The sequence below is a fragment of the Chiloscyllium punctatum genome, chromosome 52, assembly GCF_047496795.1.
Source record: "Chiloscyllium punctatum isolate Juve2018m chromosome 52, sChiPun1.3, whole genome shotgun sequence".
In the NCBI taxonomy this organism is placed as follows: domain Eukaryota; kingdom Metazoa; phylum Chordata; class Chondrichthyes; order Orectolobiformes; family Hemiscylliidae; genus Chiloscyllium; species Chiloscyllium punctatum.
The window spans coordinates 24,502,108-24,518,078 of record NC_092790.1 but is presented as its reverse complement, the minus strand read 5'-3'; the positions used below and the strand labels follow the sequence as shown (position 1 = coordinate 24,518,078).

At 43.6% G+C, this 15,971-nt stretch overlaps 1 long non-coding RNA gene across 1 annotated transcript in view; it reads right to left on the bottom strand.

Moving 5' to 3' along the window:
* Nucleotides 1-357: 357 nt before the first annotated feature.
* The window catches only part of LOC140470635 (uncharacterized), a 28,375-nt gene continuing 12,761 nt past the window's right edge, over nt 358-15,971 (bottom strand). The window contains exons 2-3 of the long non-coding RNA XR_011956571.1: nt 13,779-13,906; nt 358-676 (exon numbers count right to left, since the gene is read on the bottom strand). This is a non-coding gene — a long non-coding RNA (uncharacterized lncRNA). The remainder of the gene's footprint in view (nt 677-13,778; nt 13,907-15,971) is intronic.

Here is a 15,971-nt window from a genome sequence, read left to right as displayed (position 1 = left end):
TTTTAATCTTTTCCCTAAAAATGTCATTCATACCAATATATACAATAATTTCTGGCTTCTAAATCACACCTTTAACAATATGCTTGAGACCTTCGGAGACGTTCTTAATCCTAGTACCGCGAAACCAATAAACTATCCTAAATTTTCACTCACTGCCACAGAATCTCCTGTTTATGCCCTTGAAAGGAGAGATCCCTGTCCCAATAAATATACAAAATCTTCTCAATTGCTGCCTAGGCATAAGAATTTTTCCAACATTCCAATAACCGATGGCTCTTCCATTTTCCTCAGAGAGACTAACCCCTTCATCAATTCCAAAAGCTGGACATCTGTTTGATAAAGGAATAGCCACCGGAGATTGTTGAACTACCTTCTTACTTGTCCTGACAGTCACCCAGCTATCTGACTGATTTTGTTGCATAACAACTTCCAGATATCTCCCTCTCTAACTTATATATCTGGCCTTAATATTATTATGCCTATAAACAGAATTTTTCATGACATTAAAATAGAAAATACATCCGTATACTTATCAAACATATAAAAAATAAATAATATCAACCATTTGGAAAACTAACCCAACAAAAAATATTCCTCTTCAATAAATTTCTCGAAGAAAAAGGTCTTCTCCAGAGCTGAACGCGTGTCGGACTCTCCAGAATAAAGGCACATCTTCCTATTTAAAAATAGTTTTTGAAACAAAAAAAAACTTTCGCATTTAAAACTAAAGACGATGACTTTTGAAACATATATAGACTTTTCTAGTTTGTTTTGTAAATCCCCCCCTCCCCTTGAAAAGCTCGTTAAAACAATGTTCGTTCGAGAAAAAAATTATTTTGCTTGTTTTTTTGGTTTGTTTTTGAATTTTAATAAAACAAATTGGAAAAATAATCTTATATTAATAAACTATATGAACTATATTAAATTGAATAAAAAACTATAATTAATCTTTAGCTATGCATGCAATCCCACGAGCAGCTGTAAAATCCATACTGCTGTAAGAACACGTATTAAAACTTTTTTTTACAATTTAAAGAAGAGTGGGCATATGTTCTAATAATTTGTTTCAAATGCAGGGTAGACTTGGCGATATGATTTGATCTACTACCGTGTGTATATGTGCAGCATTTAATTTAATCTTTAGCCTCATCTCTCCAGCTCTTTCAAGCAATCATATGAGCCCATCCTGCAGATGAAAAATTCCTTCAGCTCTGAGTATTGCAGGGAATATTACAAAGAAAATTATCCAGGTCCACGTAAAATACAAATGTTGCAAATGAAGTAAGCCCGACCTAGTCCAATATTAAACACATGCAAGCATTATGAATGAAACATACAGAGAAGAATAGGATAAAAGGAGAATTCAGCTGCATGTCCAAAACAAATCTGTGGCTCTCTCATAAAAGGACCTCCACTGCTGTAAATTCACCAAAAATAGGAAGAACAAGAGACTGAAATTCTTAATTCTTCTCGTTTGAACAACATCTGAAGAACAGAAGACATAAGACAAGTCTTATCTGTGAGCTTCATAAGTGATGATGATGAGAATGTGAGGGATGGATTTTGGGGGGAATGATAAATAATGTTATGGATGACACAAAGGTTAGGTGGGTGGTTCACAGTGAGGAGGAACATGTTAGTTTAAAGATGATATAAATGGTTTGTTCAGGTGGCTAGTTCAATGGCTGATGAGATTTGACTGATAAATGTGAGGTGATACATTTCAGAAGTAACAAGACGAGAGAATACTCAAACTATGATGAGGGGTTAGATGTTTTTGAAGCAGAGGAGGTTGAAGGGGTTCCTGATTGAGGTATTTAAGAGCATGAGGTTTATGGACAGTTTGAACAGAGAGCAGCTCTTCCCCTTACTCGAGTGCTCAATACAAAGGAGAGATAATTTTGAAGTGAAAGTGATCTCACCATTAATCTGTAAAGCTTAATTGCAGATTGATGTTGAATTTAGATTCCAGCATTTGCAATGGTGGCATTTGAATCTGAGTTCCTAGAATATGATCTTGATCGCTGAATCAGCAGTTGGCGATAATACCACCAGGACATCACTTTCATCTTATCATAATCTTCTTTGTTAAGGTGTGAATGACGTTTTATCTTTTCTCACAATTCCTCTTCCACTCAGGAATAAACTTTAAATGATGTGTTTGTACTATCTTCCTAAGTATTTGCCATTGTTCTTCAAATGTTCTGCCCTTCAATGTTATTTTTTCGAGTCCACTCAGGCCAATCCTTCCACATAATTATCACTGCCTGATACTAAAACCCTTGTATCTTTGAATCTGAATGTGAAACTCCAGCATGTTACGGTCACTCTTTCTAGAGGATCCTCGACTATAAGATGATTTATCACTCCTTCCTTATTATTCACACCAAATCTAAAAGCCAGTTTTCTGGTTTGTTGTTCTAAGTAATAATCCCTCATACATTCTGCGCATCCTTATTTGAGGCTACCCTTGCCAAATTGAGTAATTAAGCCAATATGCATACACAGATTGCTCACTCTTGTGCCCTTCTCACAAGCCATTGGTATTCCCTGGTTTTTGAAAGTATGTTTGGAGGATGGGAGTATTGTGGCATGAAATTACTCCTAGAAGCAGGTTTGCTTCCATGTGCTTTATTTGGATCCAAATTGATTTGTCATTTTGGTCCCTCGCGCTAATGTCATTTCAATGCAGCCTTGATATCATTCTTAATCAATGCAGCAACTCAACCTGCTGTACGTTCTTGTCTGAGTAATGAGTACACTTGGACATTTCACTTCCCAACACTGACCTTCCTGTAACCACCTTTCTGTAAGCCCCACCAGGCCGTATCGTTATAACTCTGTTTGTGCTGTCATTTTTTCCAAATATTCCATGCATTCAGGTACAAGGTATTTACGTAAGTTCTATTGGATTGGTTTATCTCCTTGAATACGTTTGGTGCACTCCACACATTCCATTCTTATTTTTTGATCTCCGATAATACTGAACCTATCATTTCCACTCACATTTTTAAAATTGCTATGATTATTTTCCTCAGCATAGTCATTAGACTGGCCCTGCCTGTCTATTCTATTAAACTCTAATTTCAGCTCACTTGCTGTCCTGCTGCTCTGGTTTTCAGTCTCCTGCATTATTCATTTAACTCCACTCAAGATGCATCATCAAACCTCCCTGCCAGGATGTTGGTGTCCCTCCAGTTAAAATGGACCCTGTCTTTTTTTTACAGGTCCCACCTGCCCTGGACAAAATCGCAATGATCCATAAACCTGAAACCCTCTTCCTGAACCAGTTCTTCAACCACATATTAATGTTTTCTCTCTTCATCTTCCTTATCCCACTTCCACCTAGCACGAGGAGTAACCAAAGATTACAACACTGGATATCCTGCGTTTCCACTCAGGCCAATCTCCCTGCACTCTCCTTGCAGGATCTTGTCACATTTCCTGCCAATGTTATTGATACCAATGTGTACCACTGGCTGTAAACCCTCCCCTTCAGTATGCCCTGAGCATTCTCTGAGACATCCCTGATCCTCGCACCAAAGACACTTTTTATGAAGAATGCGTAGAATCGTCGAATCCCTATATTGTGGAAAACGGCCATTTGGGCCAATATGCCCACACTGACCCTCCAAAGATTAACCCACCCAGACCCGTTAGCCTATTCTCATACTCTATATTTATCCCTGACTAATACACCTAACCTACACATCCCTGAACACTATGAGCGTATTAACCTGGCCAGAGCCAGTCTACTACCATATATGGATTCTGCTTTCGCACCACAGATACTGCCAGTACTTCTGAGCATTCCCAGTAACTTCTGGTTTTGACACAAATGATGATCACATACTGATCAAAACGTATCCAACTCAGATCTGAAAAAAAAACCTGAATTTATTTTCTTATTAAAAATCCAAATATTTTGTAATTCAAGAACCACAGCAAATATCCATTAAATTATTTTTGTTTGGTCCATAATTGTCATTTGTTCACTTTGCCAATCCATGAATAAAAGACATGTTTGCATGTTTTGTGCATTATCTTTTGGGAGGAGTTAGAGAGAGGTGGGGGGTGGGGGTGAGGGGCTCGGACCAGGGGGTTTCTGGGAAGGTTAATTTCCCACTAAAAACAGACTTACCTGGAGCATCAGGCCTCCATTTGCAGCAGCGGTGAGAGCGAGGAGCGGAGTGGGAGAGGACGAATTGTGCACTGGGAGGGTAAGTGATCTGACATATTTTGCCAGCGATTGAACGTGAGATACTACACGTGTAATGTCTCCCACCCCGAACTCCTCATCTAACCAAAGCAAAAGAACTCTGTACTGCGTGGATAAGGTGCTTCTCTTCTTTTTTTTTAATCCTGTGATTAGTTAAAGAAAACCCTTTCCTTTTCCGTTTATCTAATTTAAGACCAAGTTATGCTTTAGAGTGAAAATGATAGGAGATCTCAGAGCCATGTTATGCTCCATTTGCTCATTGTGGGAGCTCAGGGACACAGCTGCTGTCCCTGTTCACGTGCAGGATGTGTGTCCATATCCCTGCACTCTCCTTGCAGGATCTTGTCACGTTTCCTGCCAATGTCATTGGTACCAATGTGTACCATAGCCACTGGCTGTTCAGCCTCCCCTTCAGTATGCCCCGAGCATGCTCGGAGACATCCCTGATCCTCGCACCAAAGACACTTCTTATGAAGAACGCATAGACGCGATGATGGCTCTGGAGCGGCGATGGACTCACCTTGGAGCGCATACAATGCGGAGGAGGTTGTAGATAGCACATTCAGTGAACTGATCACATCAGAGATTAGGATTGCTGAAGGAGAAAGGGAATTGGTGACCAAAAGCGGAGAAAGAGCAGGAAGGCACTGCAGGTGTCCCCTGCGGACACCTCTCTCCTTAGCAGGTATACTGCTTTGGATACTGTTTGGAGAGATGGCTCACCAGGAGAAGACAGCAGTAGCCCCGTTAAATGCACCGTGGTTGGACCTGCTGTTCAGAAGGGCGGGAAAAATACTGGAAGGGCTAAGTCAAAGGGGATTCAATTGTAAAAGGAGTAGATAAGCATTTTTCTGTTCGAAGTCAAGACTCCAGAATGGTATGTTGCCTTCCAGGTGCAAGGGACAGTAATGCCTTGGATCGACTGCAGAACATTCTGAAGGGGAAGGGTGAATATCCAGTTTTCATGGTGCATGTAGGCACCAATGATATAGATTTTAAAAATTAGGATGAGGTCCTACAAACAGAATTTAGGCAGTTAGGAGTCAAGTTAAGAAGTAGGACCTCAGAGGTTGTAAGCTCAGGATGGCTACTAATGCCACGTGCTAGTCAGAGTAGGAATGAGAGATGGTGCAGGAGGGAGGAGTTCTAATTTTTGGGACATTGGGACTGGTTATCTGGGAGGAGGGACTATTACAAATTGGACAGCCTACACCTGAGCTGGAATGGAAATAATGTCGTTCGGGGTACTTTCACTAATGCTGCTTCAGAGGGTTCAAACTAATGTTGTAGAGGGATGGGAACCAAATGAGGAGCTGAGTCGATATTAAGGAAATAACAACTGCAGCCTGTAAGGAAATAGATAATGAAGACAGCGTGAGTAAGTGGAAGAGTCGGCAGGAATTAGATGATGAACACAAAGGGACAGGTTATCTGAGGTGCATTTGTTTTAATGCAAGAAGTGTAGTATGTGCAGATAAACACAGGGCTTGGATTAGTACCTTGGAGTTGATATTATTGCTATTAATGATACTTGGTTGAGGGAAGGGCATGATTGGCAAGTAAATATCCCAAGATATCAATGCTTCAGGTGGGATAAACAAGGGGGTAAAAGGGGTATAGGAGTTGCATTACTGGTCAAAGAGGATACCACAGCTGTGCTGAAGGAGGGCACTATGGAGGACTCAAACAGTGAGGCAATAAGGGTAGAGCTCAGAAATAGGAAGGATGCAGAAACAATATTGGGGCCTCCCAACAGTGAGCGTGAGATGAAAGTACAAATATGGAAACAATCATGGAAAGATGTGGGAGCAACATGGTGGTGGTGAAAGGCGATTTTATTTTCGCAACATTGACTGGGGTTCACTTAATATTAGAGGACTGGATGGAGCAGAATTTGTAAGGAGCAGCCAGGAGGGATTTTTGAGCAGTATGTAAACAGTCCAACTCAGGAAAGAGCCATTTTTGTCCTGATGCTGGGGAATGAGCCTGGCCAGGTGGTTGAAGTTTCAGTTGGGGATAACTTTGGGACTATTGATCACTAGTCCATACGTTATAGAATACGCAAGGACAAAGACAACAGTTGTCCTAAAGGAAGAGTGCTAAATTGGGGGAAGGCCAACTATACCAAAATTCAGCAGAAGTTGAGGAATATAGATTGGGAGCAGTTGTTTGAAGGTAAATCCACATTTGATACGTGGGAAGCTTTTAAAGAGAGGTTGATTAGAGTTGAGGTCAGATATGCTTCTGTGGAAATGAGGGGTAGGAATGGCAAGTTTAGGGAACCATGGATAACAGGTGAAACTGTGAGACTAGCTTAGTGGAAAAAGGAAGTGTACATAAGGTCTAGACGACTGAAGACAGACAAAGCTTGGGCAGAAAATCGGGAATGTAGGACCAATATGAAACAAGGAATTAAGAGGGCTAAAAGGGGTCATGAGATATATTTAGCAAACATGATTTTGGAAAATCCCAAAGACTTTAATTCATATATCAATAGTAAGAGGGTAACTAGAGGAAGGGTTGGACCACTCAAGGACAAAGGAGGAAAGTTATGCATGGAGTCAGAAGAAATGGGTGAGATTATTAATGAGCACGTGATATCACTATTCACCAAGAAGAAATGTTGAGATTAGGTATGGATGCTTGATTCCTCTAGGTCAAGCTGAAATAAGGAAGTGTTGGTTATTCTAAAAGACATTAAGGTACCAGGTTCCCAGGTCCGGATGGGATCTTGGATGAGAGAGGAAACAGGTGGGACCATAGCAGATATCTTTGCAGCATCTTTGAACACGGGTGAAATCCCGTAGTACTGGGAAATTGCTAATGGTGTTCCCTTGTTTAAGAATGGCGACCCTGACGTTAGTGGTATGGAAGCTGCTGGAGAAATACTGAGGAATAGGATGTATTCCCAGTTGGAAGAAAATGTGCTCATCAGTGATGGGCAACATAGTTTTGAGCAGGGAATGTCATGTCTTGCCAACTTAACAGAATTCTTTGAGGAAGTGACAAAGTTTCTTGTTGAGTGACTGTCATTAGATGTCATATACATGGACTTTAGTAAGGCGTTTGATAGGGTTCCCCATGGTACGCTGATTGAGAAAGTGAAGTCACATACGGTCCAGGCTGTACTAGTTAGATGGATAGTCTAGTCCCCTATTCCCTTTCTTCTTCTTGGCTGTCATGTCTGCAGTTTGATCTGCTCTCTGTGTGAGCTATCCACCTAACTCTCAGTATCACAGATGCCCCATAGAGTCTCTAGTTACTATCTGAGTTCCATGACCCAGTGTTCATCTAGGACACGAGCAGGGGCTATGACTTCCCAACGTAACAGAACAGATTTTCCATCGAACAAACATGTCTTGTCATGTCTTAAAATGAAACATGTCGAGAGTAACTTAATTAATTACTTAGAATTAAATTAACATCAGGGAAAAAATAACAATCTGGTTAACTCCCTTATACAACTGTGGCTTACTGAGGGTAATATATAATATATTGGCTCAGAATTTCACTTCTCCCTCTTATTTCTGAGTTCAGTCCTTATTTCAGAAGTTGAAAAAACAAATTTGCTAACTTCTACCAATTCACTGACAGGCGCTAATAACGGTGTATTATCTGCCAATGAATTTACAGCCTTTTCTGTGAAGGCTCTTGTACTTCTTCCAAACTCAGTGCAGGCCCGTCCCAGCAGCAGAAGGTTATCTCTCTGACTCCCAGGTACATGTAATCCTCCAGCTCCCACTCCACTCTGCTCCCTCACAGGGTCACCGTCTCTGTGACTCCCAGGGACGTGTAACCCTCCAGCTCCCACTCCACTCTGCTCCCTCACAGGGTCACTGTCTCTGTGACTCCCAGGCACAATTAGGCCATGATCCTCAATGATGATTTATATCCTCCCACTTTGCTGCCTCTGTAACTCCCAAGTGTGAGTGAGCCTCATGCTCCTGCTCCACGTTGCTCCCTCACATGGTCACTCCCTCTGTGACTCGGTGCTGATTTCGAGCCTCCTGCTCTGCTGCTTCTCCAACTCCGAGTCCTAGTCGGCCTCGATCCTCGCTACTGATTAATGTTCTCCCGCTCTGTGCTGCACTCTCTCAGGTTCTCTCCCTTTGTGACTCCCAGGTAATGGTAGGCCTCAAGCCTCAGCTAAGATTTATAACATCCCATTCCGCACTGCTGCCTTACAGAATCGCTGATGTGCCTGGAAGACAGTGGGGAAGAGGAGGATTAGACAGAGCAGAGGGTGTTACAGTGATTGAGTGAGCTATATGGGCTGGAACAGGTTATCTGTGGAGCATGGCAGACCTGCAGTGTCGAAAGCAGGTTATTGGAAGATACAGTGAGAGTTGCAGACACTGAAGAAGGCGAAGGAAATAGAGATAGTAGTTTGTTCATGACGGAGCTATGCAGAGTCAAAAGTACTTTTTCTGTGCTGCTTACAGAGATGTGTAGACTTCAACAAATACAAATTGAGAGCCAGCAAGTGTTGTATGGTACTGGAGACTGTTGGATATTACAGAGTTAGAAGACTTGCAGTAACTGGGGGGAGTATAAACTTTTGGAGCACTGGTGGTGTTCAAGGACCCTCAGGACATGAGGATTTGAAGAAAATGGGAGCATTCCAAATAGTGGGATTGTGGGGGCTGGAAGTCCCGAGATAGATAAGGAGGATGAAAAGTTCCGATTTACCACACGCAACCATTGTAATTATCGAGATTTAAGGAAGGGAACCTGTGCTGTCATTGATTACAGTTATATGGAGAGTTACAGAAGCTGAAGGGGTTACAAATTTTAAAAGGGAGAGATTTTAGGTGATCAGAAATTTAAACAAGAATAAAGAAATTTTAGAGATCTCAGGCACAGATGGGAATGGAAGAGGTGAGATAGTGTGAGGAACTATAAGAGTTATAAATCGGGGAGGATGCCAGATATAAAAGGGAGAGCTGCATTGTCTGTGTGTAGTTAGAGACATGAGGAGTGTTGTAGCGCCTGCTGGAGGCTACACGGATAACAACAGTTCTATCGGCTGGTGCAGTGGTTCAGGAAGGCAGCTCACCACCACCTTCTCAGGGACAACTCCAAATCAATAATAAATGCTGGCCAAGCCAACAAAGCACATGTGCATGAATGAATGGACGAATAAAAGATCTACAAGTAGCACTGAGGTCACTCAGGAAGGCCCTTTCAACGGCACTTTACAAACCTGGAACCACTATACCCTGGAAAGACAGGAGCTCCAGGTGCACGGGAATACCAGCATTTCCAAGGTGCCCTCCAAGCCATGCTCCATCCTCCCAGCACTGTGTCTGTCCCTACACCCAAAGGACTGCAATGGGTCAGGAAGGCAGCTCCCCACCACCTTCTCCAGGGAATTACAGATGGGAAGGTAATGGGGAAACTCTGCTGTTTACAGCCAGACAGAAAAATAAATCCAGCAGTGGGTGTGAAATGACATTTCCGTTTCACAACAACATGTTGAACATGGATAGAGGATTTGTCTGATTGGCACAAGGCAGAGAGTGTGAAGAAAGGAGTCTTTTTCACCATGGGAACTGGTGATGGGGGAGCTCCGCAGGGGTCAGTGTTGGGACTACACTCAACACGTTATTCATTCAGAGTCTAAACAAAAGATGTGAAGGGGTACGAGAAATGGGTTTCCAAGAAAGATTTCAGGGATGACATTCGTGTCATAGGAGGAGCAGGTAAAGTCTCTGGGTCTGCACTTGATGAAGTTTCAGAGGCGGCAGCAGAATCTCATTCAAACTTACAGAATACTGAGGGGCCTGGATGGAGTGGACGTGGGCAAGATGTTTCCACGAGCAGGAGAGACTCGGGGCCAAGGGCACAGCTTCAGAGTGAAGGGAGGAGCCTTTAGAACAGAGATGTGGAGGAATTTATTCAGCCAGAGGGTGATGGATCTGTGGAACTCACTGCCTCATGGGACTGTGGATGCGAAGTGATTCAGTGTATCTTACTCAGAGATAAGCAGGTTCTAGATGAATAAGGAGATCAAGGGTTACAGGGAGTGAGAGAGTGGGGTTAAGAAACAATTCATACACAATCGAATAGTGGAATAGACCTGATGGATTGAATGGTCTAATTGTACCCCTTTACATGATGGTCTTACGGACTGCGCTTATTCCATAAGTTTCTAAGTGTGCAGTTAGTATTTCTGGCATATCGTTTAACATACATTCCAGTACTTTCGTGATTATTGCTGTCAGCTCTTGGTTTCAGATCAACTGCAGAAAGCTACGCTATGGCCTAACCTGGGAATCCTGGTGTATAAATCTCAGAAAGGTAGCATACAGGGACAGAAGGACATAGAGAATGTAAATGGAATTGATTTCAAAGGGAATGGAGAATAAAAATAGGGAAGGCTTGTAATAAATATAGAGGACTCCAGTCGGTCCACACTGAGAATACGGTGAACAGGTTTGGTCCCCTATCTGGAGGGAAAATATCCTTGCATTGGAGGCAGCCCAGAGAAGGTTCACCAGGCTGATCTTCAAAATGGAGGAATATTGAGAAGAAGAGGTGAAGAAGGTTGAACTTGCAGTCGTTAAAATTTAGAAAATGAGACAAATATATTGATACACCAAAGATTCTTGTGTTCTTACAGATTTGGTACTGAGACATTGTTTCACTGAGCAAGGATCTGTAACCGGAGATGAAGGGGAATACAGTTACCAGAGAAGCCAATAGAGAAAAGCTGGGCTGTAGAGACTGGAGGATGTTACAGAGTTCGGTGGTTTGAGATCAGTGTTCGTGGTTAGAGATCAGATGGTTGGCTGGCTGAAAGATGTCAAGGATTATCAGTTCTGAAGGATTTACAGAGATTGGGAGGAATATAGGGATTTGAGATTGCACACAGTAGTAGTTGGAGCTACAGAAGTTTTTCGAGAAAGGGAGTGTTAAAGGCACTGGAGAGTAGACAAATGGGGTAGTATTGGAGCTACAGGAGTTGATAGAGAAAGGGAGGATTGGAGGGACTGGAGAGTACACAGGTAGGGGTTGTAGTTGGAGCTGCAGGAGTTTATAGAGACTGGGAGGATTGTTGGTGCTCGAATTACAGTGACATGGACAAAGGTTGGAGCTTCAGGAGTGAGTGAGATAGGGAGGTTTGAAGGGGCTGGATCAGTTCACACAGCCAGGGAGAAGTGTAGGGATTGGAGGAGCCAGAGATACTGAGGGTAGTCGAGCTGCAGGAGTTCAGAGAGTTACTGAGGACTGTGAAGGCAGGTTTACAGCATTCCCATCAGTTACACAGAGATGTAGAGTGCTGTTCTGGAGTGGGTTACAAAAATCGAGAGGGTTGCAGATACTGGAAGATATTACAAAGACAGTGAGCTGTAGAATTTGAGGAGGTTACAGCAACAGGATGCGTTGATTAGTTGGAGGCTGCTCCAGCTGATAAACATGCTGCAGAGGATCAAAACCTTACATTGATCAGGGGGATTGGAAGCTCTGGAGATAAAGAATGAGAATTGCAGTAACTGAAGAATATCACAGTGATGGGGAGTAATATATGAGTTAGAGGAGTTATAACATGGGATAGGCTGTATTCAATGGAGTCAGAGAAGATACAGGGAGATCTGAAGGGACTACAGGTGATCGAAAGGACAGGGAGGCTTCTCACTGTTGGATTGGGTCAGTTTACGCAGGCATGGGGTATTTTATGGAATTGTGCTACTTACAGAGAATAAGAGAGTTGTATAGGATTGAGGAAAGAACAGAGATATGGAAGGCTGTAGTTAATGAAGACTTTTGTTGATGTCAGATGCTGAGATTCTGGAAAGAATATGGACTGGCAAGCTGTACAATCTGTCAGAGCTTACAGAGACAGGAACAGCAATAGATCCTGGAGACACAAACACAGATAGGGAGGATTACAGACACTGGAGGAGGTTTTTGCTTTCGGGATGGTTGTAGGGGAGTGTAACGTTTACACAGATAGGGGTGTAAGAGCTGGAGAAGGTTATGGAGATGATTAGATTGATGGGGGGGATCGAAGGAGTTTACATTGACAGGGCGGGTGATAGCGATGGGAGAAGGTTACATTGATAGTAAGTCTTATAGAAACTGATCGGGAGAGTCACAAGCATTGGAGCTGGTTTCACAGATCGGTAGTTTTACAGTGTCCTGGGAGGATTACGCAGATAGTGAGGTTTGTAGGATGTTCACATTTTCAGAGTGTTTCAGGAATGGAAAAGGTTACACAGTTAAGGAGGGATGTTGGAGTGTGGGAGTTCACAGAGACTCGGAGGTTTGAAGGGGTTGGGGCTGATTATGGATAGATGGATATATTTAGGGGCAGTAATATGGAACGCAGAGGGAGAGTTTAGATTAGATTCCATACAGCATGAGAACAGGTACTTCGGCCCAACAAGTCCACACCAACTCACCAAAGAGTAATTCACCCAGACCCACTTCTCTCCGACAATGCACCTAACACGATGGACAATTTAGCATGGCCGATTCACCTGACCTGCACATCTTTGGACTGTGGGAGGAAACTGGAGCACGCGGAGGAAACCCACGCAGACACAGGGAGAAGGTGAAAACTCTACATAGACAGACAGTCACCTAACGCTGGAATCAAACCTGGGTCCCTGGCAGTGTGAGGCACCATCGCTCACCACTGCGCCACCGTGCTGCCTAAATTGCAGAATTACACAAAGAGAGAGAGTGTTTGAGGTGCTGGGAGGACTGTAGGGAGTGGACGAGCAAACAGAGATGTGGAGTGCTGCTGTGGCTTGAATAGGGTCTGGAGGTGTTCATATCGGTAAGGAGGTCGGTAGGGTTGGGAGAAGGTTACTGTGGTCATGTGGTGCTATAGGCCAGGAGACAGGAGTGTGATCGGACATGCAGAAGGTTACAGTGATATCATGTTTTCTTGGGGCTTGAGGAAAGTACACAGGTGGGTATTTTGCTCCAGGCTGGAGGATTTTACAGAGACGGCGTTACTGGAAGTATTGTGAAAAACTACAGAAATGGGAATTATTGCACTGAGCGCAGGATGAGATCATTGAGATTGGACATGTTATTGACATTGGAGCAATTTACATACAGGGAGAGTTGTCAGCATTGGAGGAGATTTCAAATATACAGCGGGAATTTGGGAGGGGTGGAGGTTACAGAAATAGGAAAATTTCTGGGAATTACAAGCATTCAAGACATTGGCACATACAAGTTAGACCGAAAGGCATGTTTCCTTGCTGTCTGACTCTATCACATGAGAAGAGAGAGTGTGAGAGGGAGAATATAGAACAGAGAGATCCCAGGTTTCAATACCATCTCCTTGAGGGAGGCCTGCTTTCCCCTCTGTTGTACTGATCCTCACTAAGACAGCATAGGCCTGAATTGATAACGGTCAACTTACTGTATTGACATAGGAAGGCTCAGTACAGCAGAGATGAAAATTAACAAGAGGTGGGGTTTGAGCCTGGGACCATCATGCTCTGTGTTTACCCTTCAACACTGTATCTGTGTCACGTCTTCCGGACCAAAGTTCAATCCCTTAAATACACTCTGCTCTGTTCACTGTGAGTGATCTTACCTCACTGCAGGATTTACTGCAGGCTCCAGATCTCACTCTCCATCTCTCGGGCTGACCAACTGTCTTCAGTGTGGTGATGGACGAGACAGGAATTGGGAATTCTATTGAGTCAAGAGCATCCTGAGTATCTACAGGAGATAGAGAAACAGACAGAATGGGAAATTAAACTGATGCAGTGAGGGTTACACATGGAGAATGGCACCAAGTCCCACTGAGATCTGGAAAATCCCAGTCTCCATCCCTGGTCTGTGTTGCCTCATCTCCCTGGAGTGGAGAATTCTGTTGGCTCAGGATTTGGAATAGTTGCAAAAGGTGCAGTCACCGGCATCAATTAGACCCTCACAGTGACAGAGACCACATGGAGAGAGACTGTGTGATATCACCAGAGAGCAGGAAGGTATCAGGATCAAATCACGGTCAGGAAGAAGGTGAACTGGGATCAGTACTCAGGGATGAGGGAGCTATCAGTGGACCAGGCAATGGCCTCGTAGTACTCTCACTAGACCGTTCATCCAGAATTTAATGACAGAGTCAGGGATACACATCTAACCGCTTAATAATACCCTTTCAGTAAGCAAATCTGTTTTCGGCTGTCAGTCTGGCCTACACATGAATCCAGACCCAGGGCAATGGGATTGACGCTCAAATGCCCACTGTCATGATCTGGCAAGTCACTCAGCTCTAAGGCTGGTCAGGGTGGGCATGCGATGCTGACCAGCCAGAGACAGCAACATCCCATGAGTGATTTAAAATCAACACTGCTGGGAGCAGTGTCCTGGCCAATCATGACGGTAGGTTTATGGACAGGGCTTTAAACTGACAGAGAGGATGCAGGGACAGAGTTCAGGTGAAAGGAGCTTTCCAAATCCAGAGAGAAAAGGTGAAGCCTCAGAACAGCATGGGAATGTGGCTGAAGACAAGCAGAAAGGAACAGGAAGGGACAGAGTTTAACTAAAACTGTACATCAATGAATTGGTTTGTGACAGGACATTGTGGGGAAGAGGAAATTATAATGTTGTTTTGATTTGGAATGGACAAAGTATCTACAATAATGTAATAGACTTGGGACACAGAGATAAATGAGACTTAGTCACCAGACAGACGTGATTACAGGGTGAATAAAAGGTGGAACATAAGTATTCAACAGTAAACCACCTTACAGGATCTCTGGAGAATGGAAAAGCAAGATGGGAACCCTGACACTAATGGATAACAAAGGCATTACAGAGAAAGCATTTAGCTTCAGATTATGCAGCTGAATCACCCTGAATGCAAATTCTGGGTGCTATGTGTCAACAACACAAGCAGGAGAACAGTTTTTATGCTGGTAAAAAAAATGACTGCAGATGCTGGAAACCAAATTCTGGATTAGTGGTGCTGGAAGAGCACAGCAATTCAGGCAGCATCCAATGAGCAGAGAAATCGACGTTTCGGGCAAAAGCCCTTCATCAGGAATAAAGGCAGTGAGCCTGACGCGTGGAGAGATAAGCTAGAGGAGGGTAGGGGTGGGGAGAGAGTAGCATAGAGCACAATGGGTGAGTGGGGGAGGGGATGAAGGTCAGGGAGGAGAGGGTGGAGTGGATAGGTGGAAAAGGAGCTAGGCAGGTCGGACAAGTCCGGACAAGTCAAGGGGACAGTGCTGAGCTGGAAGTTCGAAACTAGGATGAGGTGGGGAAACGGAAAATGAGGAAGCTGTTGAAGTCCACATTGATGTCCTGGGGTTAGAGTGTTCCGAGGCGGAAGATGAGGCGTTCTTCTTCCAGGCGTCTGGTGGTGAGGGAGCGGCGGTGAAGGAGGCCCAGGACCTCCATGTCCTCGGCAGAGTGGGAGGGGGAGTTGAAAGGTTGGGCCACGGGGCGGTTTGGTTAATTGATGCGGGTGTCTCGGAGATGCTGCCTTGCAGTATTTCATTGCTCATCCCTGCATTAAACAGGAATTCATTAGAAATTGTATCAAAGGTGGTGTGATAATTTTTGGAGACTTCAATCTTTGTATAATCAGGGACAGACACATTGGCAAGAGTGATATTATCCGAGATCCTCCTTGAATGGTTTTGTCAGTGTTTCTTTGAATAACATATTGTGCAAATAGCTAGGGATGTAACTATCTCAGATCGACCATTGGGTGATGAAGCTGAGTGAATGAGTAATATCACACCGAGATCCTCCAAGAAATTATACCGGAATTCAAAGA